The sequence below is a fragment of the Oryctolagus cuniculus genome, chromosome 4 (assembly GCF_964237555.1).
Source record: "Oryctolagus cuniculus chromosome 4, mOryCun1.1, whole genome shotgun sequence".
Taxonomy (NCBI): domain Eukaryota; kingdom Metazoa; phylum Chordata; class Mammalia; order Lagomorpha; family Leporidae; genus Oryctolagus; species Oryctolagus cuniculus.
The window spans coordinates 11,109,317-11,121,304 of record NC_091435.1 but is presented as its reverse complement, the minus strand read 5'-3'; the positions used below and the strand labels follow the sequence as shown (position 1 = coordinate 11,121,304).

Below are 11,988 nucleotides of genomic sequence, written 5' to 3'. Positions count from 1 at the left end.
TCTCCCGGGCAGCTGTAGGTCAAATCCGAGCTGGAAGAGGAAGGGGCGCGAGGGCGCACGCGCGCGTCAGCGTACCCGCTAGGCTCTCTGGGAAGTGTAGGCGTAGGTCGCCACAGCGCGTGCGTAGCCACCTCCTTCAAGCTGGGAGTTGTAGTCCTTAGACGATGCAGTAGGGGTGACCTCCCAGGGGGAGGCTGCACCTGCGAAAGGAATCCTTGAGTTCTGGTCCCCGGGGTAAAAACGATGGCGTTTGTCGCATTTCACAGATACCTTTATGTCCGACTACTCATCCCTCCAGCTGCCTTCTGGAGCTTCGTTTTCCCTTTTGCGGGAACAGGTTTAGCCGACAGCATCGCCGACCTCCTCTTGGGCGCTTCCTTCGTGGCGCCTTCGGCAGAGGTGTCCTTGGAAGCAGGGCGGGTGCGTGCCGGGTACCGACAGCCTAGCGAAGCCGGGCTGCGGGGCTGCCGCCGCGGCTCTCCCCCGCCCGCTGGAGCCGTTGGGAACTGCCATGGCCCCTCCTGGAAGCGTCTTTATACATTCATTAAAAAAAAATTAAGATAAATTCCAAATAGTCCCCAGAACCGGCACAGCCTGGTGAGATAGTCCAAGTACTTGGCTTCCGATGCGTGAGGCCAAGTCCTTTCCACAGGGTTAAACCAAGTCATGCTTTTCGCTCGCTAGTAGTGTCTGAAAATCCTTGTTCCCCTGCACAATGCAAATCATATTTCCAAATACATATTTAATTTAATTTAAATTTTTAAAAAGATTGATTTTATTTATTTGAAAGTCAGAATTACAGGAGGAGAGAGAGACAGAGACAGAGACAGAGGGCGAGACATCTTCCATCCACTGGTTCACTCCCTAGGTGGCTGCAACAGCCAGGGCTGGGCCAGGCCAAAGCCAGGAACCAGGAGCTTCTTCCAGATCTCCCACGTGGGTGCAGAGGACCAGGAACTTGGGCCATCTTCTACTGCTCTCCCAGGCCATAGCAGGGAGCTGCACCGGAAGTGGAGCAACCGGGACTCCAGCCAACGGCCATATGGGATGCTGATGCTACAAATGGCGGCTTTACCTGCTCCTCCACAGCGCCAGCCTCTTCCATATACATCTAATGGAAAGTCTATTCATTTAACACGCTTTGTGGAGCATGGGTCCTGTGTGTCAGAAGCTGTACCATGCCTTGAAGACAGAGCAGGGTATGACAAAGGGCTTGTCTTCGTAGGCCTGGTATTCTCCGTGAAATTGAACGGCAGCACCTGTGTGGGTTTTTGGAGCTATACTGCGAATCCAAAGTGCTGAGGCCAAAAACGCTTGGAAAACAGGGTCGCTCTGAAAAAGATTGGGAATTCATCTGCAGGTGTGTCCCACGGGGACACGCCCTCTGTTTAGTTTGTATTCACCCCATTCCGCTCCACCCCCATGCACCTTCCCTATGCAGAGGTTTATGGGTATTTGAATTTTGGGATTTATTAGGTGGTTGCACATACATGGTGTCATTTTTATTTGGAGTGTCTGGCTAGCCCCAGGGTGTAGGTGGGCCTGGTACCCTCCCCCCCCCCCCCTTTTAGAGCTCCTGTTTAGGTATTTAGGTAGCTCACCTAGGGAAGGCAGCCAGGCCCCTGCGCCAAGTACAAGTTCTCTCCACTGCCCTGGGTAATTGCCCGAGTGAGTCTATCCAGATGTATTTCTGGGCTTGGGGTTTGGATGCCAGTGTGTTTCAGTGCTGTAGGCAAAGAGACTGGGTTAGTCAGCTTTCAATCGCTACAACAAAATACCTGCCGTAAGCTGCGTGTGAAGTTTCTCTTTGTTTTGTGTGCTTTTATTTATTTATTTATTATTATTTTTTTTGACAGAGTGGACAGTGAGAGAGAGAGAGAGAGAGAAAAGTCTTCCTTTTGCCATTGGTTCACTCTCCAATGGCCACCTCGGCTGGTGCGCTGCGGCCGGCGCACCGCGCCGATCCGATGGCAGGAGCCAGGTGCTTCTCCTGGTCTCCCATGGGGTGCAGGCCCAAGCACTTGGGCCATCCTCCACTGCACTCCCTGGCCACAGCAGAGAGCTGGCCTGGAAGAGGGGCAACCAGGACAGAATCCGGTGCCCCGACCGGGACTAGAACCCGGTGTGCCAGCGCCGCAAGGCGGAGGATTAGCCTAGTGAGCCACGGCGCCGGCTTGTGTGCTTTTAAATATTACATCACTTATGTCACTTAAAAATGTTTGGTTTTTTATTTAAAGGTGAAGAGAGAATCAGAGAGAGACAGAGACAAAGAGAGATCTTCCATCTGCTGTTTTACACCTTAAATGCCTGTAATAGCTAGGGCTGGGCCAGGCTGAAGCCAGGAGCTGGGAGCTCTGTGTAGGTCTTTCGTGTGGGTGGCAGGGACCCAGGTTCATGACCATCACTGCTCCTCCAGGGTGCGTATTAACAGGAAGCTGGATTGGAAGTGGAGCCAAGACTTGAGCGCGGGTACTCCAAAGTGGGTTGCAGGCGCCCTGGGTGGCGTCCCATCAACCATACCGAATGGCGGCTCCTGATTCGCAGCTTTAGACATTCCCAGTCTAAGGTCAGGCGGGTCCCTGAGGCCAGAGGCTTCATGGTGGAGGGTGTGCAGAGCTAGGGAGTAGAGAGAGGGACTGGGCCCAGTTCAGGCTTGTATCAGCAGCTTCTTCTCCAGAATGATCTTCCAAGGGCATGCCTCCAATCCCCTAAGGACACCTTCCATGTTGCCCACCTCCTAAGGCCGTACCTGGATGAAGTTTCCACCGGGTGAGTGCCGTTAACTTAGGACTTTGGGATTCCACCATCTGCAGGAGGTAGGAGCTGTATCCTATTCACACACAGGAACACAGAAGCAGCCCTAAGCCCAATGCCGCCCCCACTCCACGTCAGACCTCCCTTCTGGCCTGTTCTGCATCGCTGGGCGCCCACTGAAATCCCACTGCAGGCAAATCACTACAATGGCGGGCCAGCGCCCATTGCCAGCGGAGCCCCTGCCGACCTGTCTGCCATTCGGGAACAGAGGCTCCAGGAGGAGAAAAGACTTTTGTTCCGGACGAGAAGGGACGGGACCTAGCGCTTTGCTGCTGGAGTGCTTTCCCCTTGGACAAACTCAAGTTGTTTAAAAATTAGCCATTTCAACAGCTGAGGTCCCTGGAGTCAGAGACTTGCCCAAGGCCGCAGGGCAGGGCTGCAGTGGGAGCAGAACTCAAACATCTAATCTTGACTTTGTTCTATGCTGACATTGAACTTGGAGCAAACATTGCTTACGGTGTTATCTTCCCTGCAGAGGCACCATTGGCTGTCATAGAAAGCAGCAACGTGGCATCGTGCCTTCCTGTGTTTTAAAAAAAAAGCAAGTGATTTTTCCCTCTGACCCAGACAGAGCCCTTCCAAAGCTTCCCCGAGTCAGAAATCTGGGCGAAGGTTAACGTGTGCAATGTTCACTGCACTCTATTTTTTAAAATGCTTTTAAAAGATTTATTAATTTATATTTATATTATTTATATTTATATTTATTAATTTATATTTAGCCCCACAACGACTGGGGCTGGGCTGGGCCCGGCTGAAGCTAGGAGCTTCTTCTGGGTCTCTCGCATGGGTGCACAGGCACAAGGACTTGGACCATCCTCTGCTGCTTTCCCAGGTGCATTAGCAGGGAGCTGGATCAGAAGTGGAGCAGCCGGGACCTGAGCCAGCGCCCACATGGGATGCCGGTGCTGCAGGCTGTGGCTTAACCTGCCGCAGCACAGTGCTGGCCCCTGCACTCACTTTAAAACAGAAAAAAAATCAGAAATCCACATCTGAGCAAAGAGGACAGCTTTGAAAATGGCCTCTTACATAGCCATGAAAATTTCCCAAATCTGTTAAGGACATGCCAAAAAAAAAAAAAAAATTGATACCAGGAAATGATGAGAAACCATATTCTGTATCTCACTGCAGTGAGCCTGGGTCTTGATGGTGATCCTGCAGGGTCCTTTCACTGGTTAACCACGGCCCCTTGCTGTACTTCCGGGCAACACTCGCACAGCCTGAGGGACTCCACGAAAGACACAGCCATTGGACCAGGCAGCCTCCAAGGTTCCTTTCAAAGATTACCTTTGGACTCGACCCTGCCAGCTTGGAGGACGTCTCTGTAGCTGTGCAGAACCCATAGTTAGATTCTGCGTCTCCTGGTTTCCCCTACACATTTTATTTCCCTGAAGGGACCTGGGATATGTTGCGTTGTTGACATATTTGTTTATCTGGGAGTAAGTCATACTTCAACTCTTTCTTTTCTGAGTTTAAGGACCGTACCTGAATCCTTTCTGGCAGATCCGACCTGCTGCTGCCTTGGGGCTGCAAACCCATAGCCCTGACTCAGGGCAGCCCTCTGCGTGTAATGTACCTTTCTGTTTGAACCCCAAGAACGGGAAAACGACCTTGGCTGCGTTCAACAAGGCTCTGTGGTACTTCCAGGTGATGGGGCTTCGGGGCAGTCCGTCTGGGCCCCTGGGGCAAACCCAGGAGACCTTGAGCAAGAAAGAGCATTGGTGGAAACAGCCAAGGGGGCAGCTGCTGTGGCTCCTCTTATTTTAAACTGCTCTGCCTTAGGATGGATTTGGTGCAGCTGCTACAGAAGAAAACAAATAAAACACACACAAATGGCATGTTTTTTTTTTTTTTTTTTTTTTTTTTTGTCTTTGGAGAAAAGCTTCATCAGGAGGTTCCCAGCACAGACCTCCCTGATCTGGAAGGCGATAGAGGGAGGGCTCGTCCTTGAAGCTGCCACCTGCTTGGCGCTCAAGGTCACCCGCTCGCGGTCAGCTTCGTGGAGCTATCATCTCGACGCTAGGGGGCGCGCTCGCCTCACGTTGTAACCTCAGCCTCTGGCGTCAGGATCCATTTCTTTCTAGAGCTTTCCCCGTCCGAGAGGCGGTGTAGGTGCTCACGTAGGCGGGTACCGATCCGAGTAGGGTGAGACTGACAAACAAAAGGGATCCGCGGGAGCGTTGAATGCAGGCTACTGGGCTCTTCGCCGGCAGGTGCAGGCGGCTCCTCCACAGCCGGGGGTGGGGTGGGGTGGGGTGGGGGCGATAATGCGGGCGGATAGGGAACGCCCCCGACCGGAGCTGCCGGGGCTCTGGGGCCTGGGTGCCGCCCAGCTGTCCCGTCCACGTGGAGAATGCTGATGGTCACTTTGCCTCTGCAGCAGTCACACAGTGCTGGCCGGGAGTCACCGTGACGTCCTTGAGCTGAGAGCCCTCTCCAGGTCGCCGGACTGCGGAGCCAGGGTGAAGGCAAACGTGGATGGGTCTTCCGGGAGGGCTGCTCAGGGTTTCCGTCTTCTGCTTCCTGGGCGCTGGCTCAGAACGCATCCCAGAGCTCCCTGGTGCCTTCCTGGAAGCGGGCAGTGGTCACTGTCAACACTGGGCCCCCTTGGGGGAGCCTGCCAGCTGGGGGGGTCAGGGGTCGGGGACCACAGCCAGGTGGGTCCGGAGCCGGTGGCCTCACCTGGCGGCTGCCAAGCGGAGGCTGCCTGTGGTTCCCCAAGGGCCAGCAATTGGGCGGATTGGTAAACAACCAAGCCTTGACCGTGATCTGATGTTTTTTTAAAAAAAGGTATTCATGTTGGTGCTAGCACGAATGTGAGAGTGGCTGAGGCTTTGGGGGAATTTGGTATGAGAAAGGAACTTGTATAGTTAGAAAAATAAAAAGGGAATGATACAGTCTCCCAGCTCCCCTACACAATGATTTAGCTGTGGTTCAAGGGAAAGTAAGAGGACAAGGAACACGTCCAAGGTGCAGGGACCCGCTGGGGCAGTGGGGCCAGCCTAGGGCCCCGCGGTGGGGTGCACCCCCCCCAAGACACTATTAATGAAACCTGGCAGCCCAGCGATGATTTTATTTTTGTCCCTACAGCAGCTCCCAGAGGGCTGGCTTTGCGGGTCCTGGTCCATGAGGTTGGGATAATGGAATTCAGTACACAGAAAGTGAAGAGAGAGAGAGACAGAGAGAGGCCAGGGTTACTGCTGCCCCCACGGAGCAGACAGCCTGGGAAGGGCCTTGCAAGGTGACGGCAGAATATAGGAGGCATCTACTACCCAGGCCTTGGAGCCGGCCCCAGCGTCTGTGGCCGGTGAGTGAGTGAACCTGTGAGGTTGCCAACGCTCTTTGGTCTGAACGTGGTGGAGAGCACCCATGCCTTTCACTGGTACCTCCTGGGGCGGGACCCGGCTGCTAACATACTTTCATGGGTTCTTGGCTCTGTGGATGGGGTCGCAAGGCTGGACCCAAGCACTGGTTTGAATTTGTAGGCCACAAGGGGCTGTGACTAGCAAAGACCATCTATGTTATGCGGCCTGACCTGGCACAGGGGCCCGTGCCTTCTTTTACCCATTCCTCACGCAGGCCTGAATTCACTAAACAAATATCCGCTTGCTGGTAGGGGTCGCGGCCGTGCTGTGGGGAGGAAGAAAGCGACCGAGACTGACCCTGCCTCCAGGGAGCTGCACCTGTGCCCTCGGAATCAGTTTTCACGTGTTCAGGTCCCCTTTCTTCTGTTCCGCATTCAAGGAGAAACTGCTATGGGCGTTAGTTCAATATCCAACTAAATAGTGCCTGATTTCTTTTCTGATTTATTACATTTATTTGAAAGGCAGAGTTAGAGAAAGGGTTGGAGAGAGGGATTGATCTTCCTTCTGCTGGTTCACTCCCAAATGGCTGCGACAGCTGCGTCTGGGCCAGGAGCTGGGTCTCCCAGATGCATTGATTACAGCAATGAGAGAGAGAGAGAGAGAGAGAGAGAAAGAGAGAGATGATGACAATTTGTCATTCTGGCTGGTGGAGCAGCCCTGTGTGGATCTCAGAGTGGTGACCCATCGGAAATGAACTTGGTCCTGTCTCGGTGATCCTGGATCCAGTTGGTCCACTTGCGACCAGAAAGTGGAAACCGAGTGATTTGTGACAGCATTGCTCACCTGGAATCACAGAGTCTGCTGTAATACAGTTTTTCTTTTTTTTTTATTTGACAGGTAGAGTTATAGACAGTGAGAGAGAGACAGAGAGAAAGGTCTTCCTTCCGTTGCTTCACTCCCCAAATGGCCACCACAGCCAGCGCTGCGCCGATCCGAAGCCAGGAACCAGGTGCTTCTTCCTGGTCTCCCATGCGGGTGCAGGGCCCAAGGACTTGGGCCATCCTCCACTGCCCTTCCGGGCCACAGCAGAGAGCTGGACTGGAAGAGGGGCAACCGGGACTAGAACCCGGAGCCCATATGGGACGCCGATGCCGCAGGCGGAGGATTAACCAAGTGAGCCACAGTGCTGGCCCTCCAGTTTTGCTTTTTTCTTTCCTTTTTGTATTCCAATCCAAAGTTTTCTTGAGAATGCTATTTTTTAAAGCTGATTACTTTAAAAATTTTAAACGTTTCACCTATTTGAAAGATAGAGTGACAGAGACAGACAGCTGGAGCGAGCTCTTCCACCTGCTGGGGTTAGGCCAAGTGGAAGCCAGGAACGTGGAACTCAATCCAGCCCTCCCACGTGGGTAGCAAGGACCCAAGTACCTGAGCCACTACCTGCTGCTTCCAGGGTTCACATCAATTAGAAGTTGGATTGGAGGTGAGGTGGGACTCTCTGATAGGACTTTGGACACCCCAAGGGTCATTTTTTTTTTTTTGACAGGCAGAGTGGACAGTGAGAGAGAGAGACAGAGAGAAAGGTCTTCCTTTTGCCACTGGTTCACCCTCCAATGGCCGCCGCGGCTGGTGCGCTGTGGCTGGTGTACTGCGCTGATCCAAAGGCAGGAGCCAGGTGCTTCCTCCTGGTCTCCCATGGGGTGCAGGGCCCAAGCACCTGGGCCATCCTCCACTGCACTCCCTGGCCACAGCAGAGAGCTGGCCTGGAAGAGGGGCAACGGGACAGAATCCGGTGTGCTGGCGCCGCAGGTGGAGGATTAGCCTAGTGAGCCGCGGCGCCGGCCTCCAAGGGTCATCTTAACCACTGTACCAAATGTCCCATTCACTCCCCCAGAGAATATTCTAGTGGTCTTTTGTGGGCTGTCAATCATGGCTGCTAATTGAAATCACCTGTGGGACTTAAACACCTACGGATGTCTACTAAGGACATGAGAATTAGAGGTTCCAGGTACATTTTAGTTTCAGTTAATTATCAAACTCGATTGTTCAAAGATTGACTCGAGATTAAACAAATCACAGCTGGAATACTACATTGCCATATGGAATGGTGGAGAGGAAGAAATTGTTGACCTGAGGAGGCCTTGCTAAGTGAGAACAAATAAAGCAGGCTCGTAAAAGCTTCCTCGGGGTATACCGTGATGGTGTTTTTGTAAGAAAACCACACGTAACCTTCCAAGGGGCAGAAGGAGCCTCACAGACCACTGACTGCATCGGGCTGTGATTTCGCTTTGCTGTTTCATCCTTGCTGCTTTTGTGTGCTTTCTCAGTTTTTTTTTTTAAAAGATTTATTTATTTGAAAATCAGAGTTACAGAGAGAGAGAGAGAGAGAGAGAGAGAGAGAGAGAGAGATCTTACATCTGCTGGTTCACTCCTGAGATGGTCGCAATGTCCGGAGCTGCGCTGATACGAAGCCAGGAGCTTCCTCCGGGTCTCCCATGTGGGTGCAGGGGCCCAAGGACTTGGGCCATCTTCTACTGCTTTCCAAGGCCATAGCAGAGAGCTGGATCAGAAGAGGAGCAGCAGGGACTAGAACCTGCGCCCATATAGGATGCCGGCACTGAAGGCGGCGGCTCTACCTGCTACGCCACAGCGCTGGCCCCTGTTTTCTAAGTCTTAAGCACCAATCTCTCACTGGTTTTTTTCCTGAGGAAAAATTCCCTGGGATAAATGTTAAGTTTCCCCTTCGGGGGTGAGGAGGAGGAGGCACAAAGAGACTATGTGCACCAGGCTCCCCCATGATTTGTACTTCACTTGTGAACAGTTGTTCGTGAACTTGATTTAGTGTTTTCCCCTATTCATGAAGACAAAAGGGACTCATGCCCTCGTCCTGGGCCCAGCACAGCGTCTCAGAGCCTAGGAAGTGAGCTTTCTCTGCCCAGAGCTGCGGTTCACAGGAGAGGCGGAGTGAGGGGCTGCTTGGAAAGCAGAGTCCTGCCCCGGAGGCTCCCGGGAACCAGTGCTCTGCAGCCAACGGGGCCTGGGGATGTCCCAGGGGGAACAGGTGCCGCAGAGACCCCGGCAAGAACAGCGCCGGCGCCGAGATGCCGGGTGCAGCCGCCGCTTGGGCTAACGTTGCAGACGTCGGGTCCTGGTTTGTGGAGTGCACAGTGGACCTGGGCTCACGTGGCTCGACTTGCTGGCTTCCCAGAGAGGGGCCCACCCCTGAGTGGGTCAACTGAGGCAGCCCCCTGCCCTCCTTTCCCAAGAGAGCCAGGCAACAGCAGCCGCTGCTATGAACCACCTGGAGTGGCGCTTCCTATCACTTCTTTTTCAAAAAGATTCATTTATTTAAAAGAGCGACCTTTCATCTGCTGGTTCACCCCCCAGATGGCTGCAATGGCTCGGGCCGGGCCAGGCGAAAGCCAGGAGCCTGGACCTCTGTCTAGGTCTCCCAGGTGGGTGGCAGGGACCCCAGCACTTTCTTTCCTAGGTGCATCAGCAGGGAGCTGGATCAGAAGTGGAGCAGCTGGGATGTGCACTGGCACTCATGTGGGATGCTGGCATCCGGGTGGTGGCTTAATGTACTGTGACACAATGTCAGTCCCTTATTTGCTCTTTTTTTAAATTAATTTATTTCCAAGAGTTGCACATACACACACACACAGAGCACACACTTAACATTCACTGGTTCATTCCCAGATGGCCAGGCCAAAGCCAGGAGCCAGGAGCTTCTTCTGGGTCTCTCACTTGAATGGCAGAGGCCTAAACACTTGGGCTGGCCTCTGTTGCTTTCCCAGGTGCATTAGCAGGGAGCCGATTGGAAGTGCAGCAGCTGGGACTCGAACTGGCACCCATATGGAATGCCCATGCCATAGGCCGTGGCTTTACTCTGTTGGCTCTTCATTTGCCCTTTAATCTTCTCAAAAACCTGTATAAGTGACAGCTGGAGTCCTGGCTGCTCCACTGCTGATCCAGCTCCCTGCTAATTCACCTGGGAAAGCAGCAGAAGATGGCCCAAGTGCTTGGACCCCAGCCACCCACGTGAGATACGCAGATGGAGCTCCAGGCTTCTGGCTTTGACCTGGTCCAGTCCCAGCCATTATGCCCATTTGGATCTCTCTAGCTTTCAATAAATCAATACATCTTAAAAAAAAAAAAGAAAGAAAGAAAGAAAGCCCTGTCGGTCACCTATAGATAAAACCATGCCTATGTTACAGACCAGCTCACTGAGGTGTAGAGAGCTAATTATGTGCCCAAGGTCACGTGGCCAGCCAGCCGGTTTGTCCCCAGAGACTCTGAGGTTGGCTGTGCTATTGCCCAGCTCCCAGCCTCGCCCATTCACTTCGAGGCAGCCACCGTGGCCCACAGAGGTTGCCTTGCACCGGACAGCAGCTTGGCACAGTCTGGTCTGACATGGGTGTTTAACGGCCACCAGTGAACACCGTGCCCGTGGTGCTCCCAGCTGGCACAAAGTTAGGAACACTTGATGATAAAATGCACAAAACACAGCCAGCAGCAAATTTTCAAATCCTGATGGAAGCCAGGCCACGTTCTCCTGAAACGTGCGTCCTTGGGGATAAAGCAGCAAGAGTGTCCCCTGGGATCTGGGCATGGGGCTGCCTGCCAAACTGGCCGGGAGGCGGGATCCCTGCCGTGGGCGTGGCTGGGATGGCCTCAGCCATGCTGGGTAGCGCTGGGATGACAGTGCAGACAGGAAAAGCTCTCCTCCACCTGACCTCAGGCATGCTCGCTCTCGCAGAGAGAGAGAGAGGGAGAGAGAGAGAATTTTCCATCCACTGCCTCACTCCCCAGATGGTCTCAATGGCCAGGGCTGGGCCAGGCTGAAGCCAGGAGCCTGGAGCTCCATCTGGGTCTCCCACGTGGATGCAGGGGCCCAAGGACCTGGCCAGCTTCAGTTGTCTTCCAGGTGCATTAGCAGGGAGATGGATTGAGCAGAGGCAGCCGGGACTTGAACCAGCACACACGGGGCCATGCGGGTGTTGCAGGCAGGAACGTAGCCCACTGCGTCACAGCACCAGCCCGCGTTCTCTCTTTTAAAAATACTATAATGTGTCACTACCACTTCAATTTTTATTGCATTTTAATGTAATTTAAATTTAATTAATTAAGGATTTGCACTTTTTTGGGGATTAGTCTGTAATAATTGTACATGCGAATGGGGCGCCGCGTGACGGTTCCGGCTGTGTGCGGCGTGTCGTGGTCACGCCAGGTTAGTGGCAGTCCTTCTCCTTGTTGGTTCTTTCTGATTGGAGCTCTGGGCAGGGACCCCGCTTCCAGTTTTCCACGAGATGTGTAGCAGGCGCTGGGGGCTGGGAACGCTCCGGCTTCCCGCTTCCGTCTAACTGGAGTTTGGTTCCCGGTGCCCACTCTCCCTGTATCCTCCCCCAACTGTTTATTTTATTGAGCTATAAGTCAGACACCATGAAACTCACATATTCCTTTTACAGTGCAGATTTCAGTGAACTTCTGAATAATCACAAGATGTGTTATCGTCCCTGTGTCAGCCCACACCCGACCCCTCCTCCCCACAGCCCCTGGTACATTCTTTAAGGGTTATATCTTTACTCTTCAGTTAGTCTGCAAAGGATCATGGAACTCATAACTTTTCCTGGCACATAGTAGGTACTTAATAAATGTGTTTTCTTGGTGATAAACTTCTCAACTTTAACACTTTCCACTCTTTAATTTTTTTTTAATCTAAAAATTACATTAAATGAACAGAAGATGATAGCCCATGAGGGCATATCAAAAAGTTTCTGGAAAATTCATATTATAAAGAGCCATGCGTGGATTGCAAAAATATTTGCAACAAAATAAACTTTTTTTTTCCATTTTCCATGAAGTTTGTGAA

General features: G+C 52.8%; 2 long non-coding RNA genes across 2 annotated transcripts; one reads left to right on the top strand and one right to left on the bottom strand.

Annotated features, from left to right (window-relative positions):
• Positions 1–727: 727 nt before the first annotated feature.
• On the bottom strand, positions 728–3,053 carry LOC138849236 (uncharacterized). Its single transcript, XR_011387722.1, has 3 exons — positions 2,750–3,053; positions 1,602–1,726; positions 728–1,332 (listed from the first exon to the last, which is right to left on the bottom strand). It is a non-coding gene; the product is annotated as an uncharacterized lncRNA (long non-coding RNA).
• A 1,834-nt stretch (positions 3,054–4,887) lies between these two features.
• On the top strand, positions 4,888–5,573 carry LOC103352414 (uncharacterized). Its single transcript, XR_007914563.2, has 2 exons — positions 4,888–5,024; positions 5,192–5,573. It is a non-coding gene; the product is annotated as an uncharacterized lncRNA (long non-coding RNA).
• Positions 5,574–11,988: the final 6,415 nt, after the last annotated feature.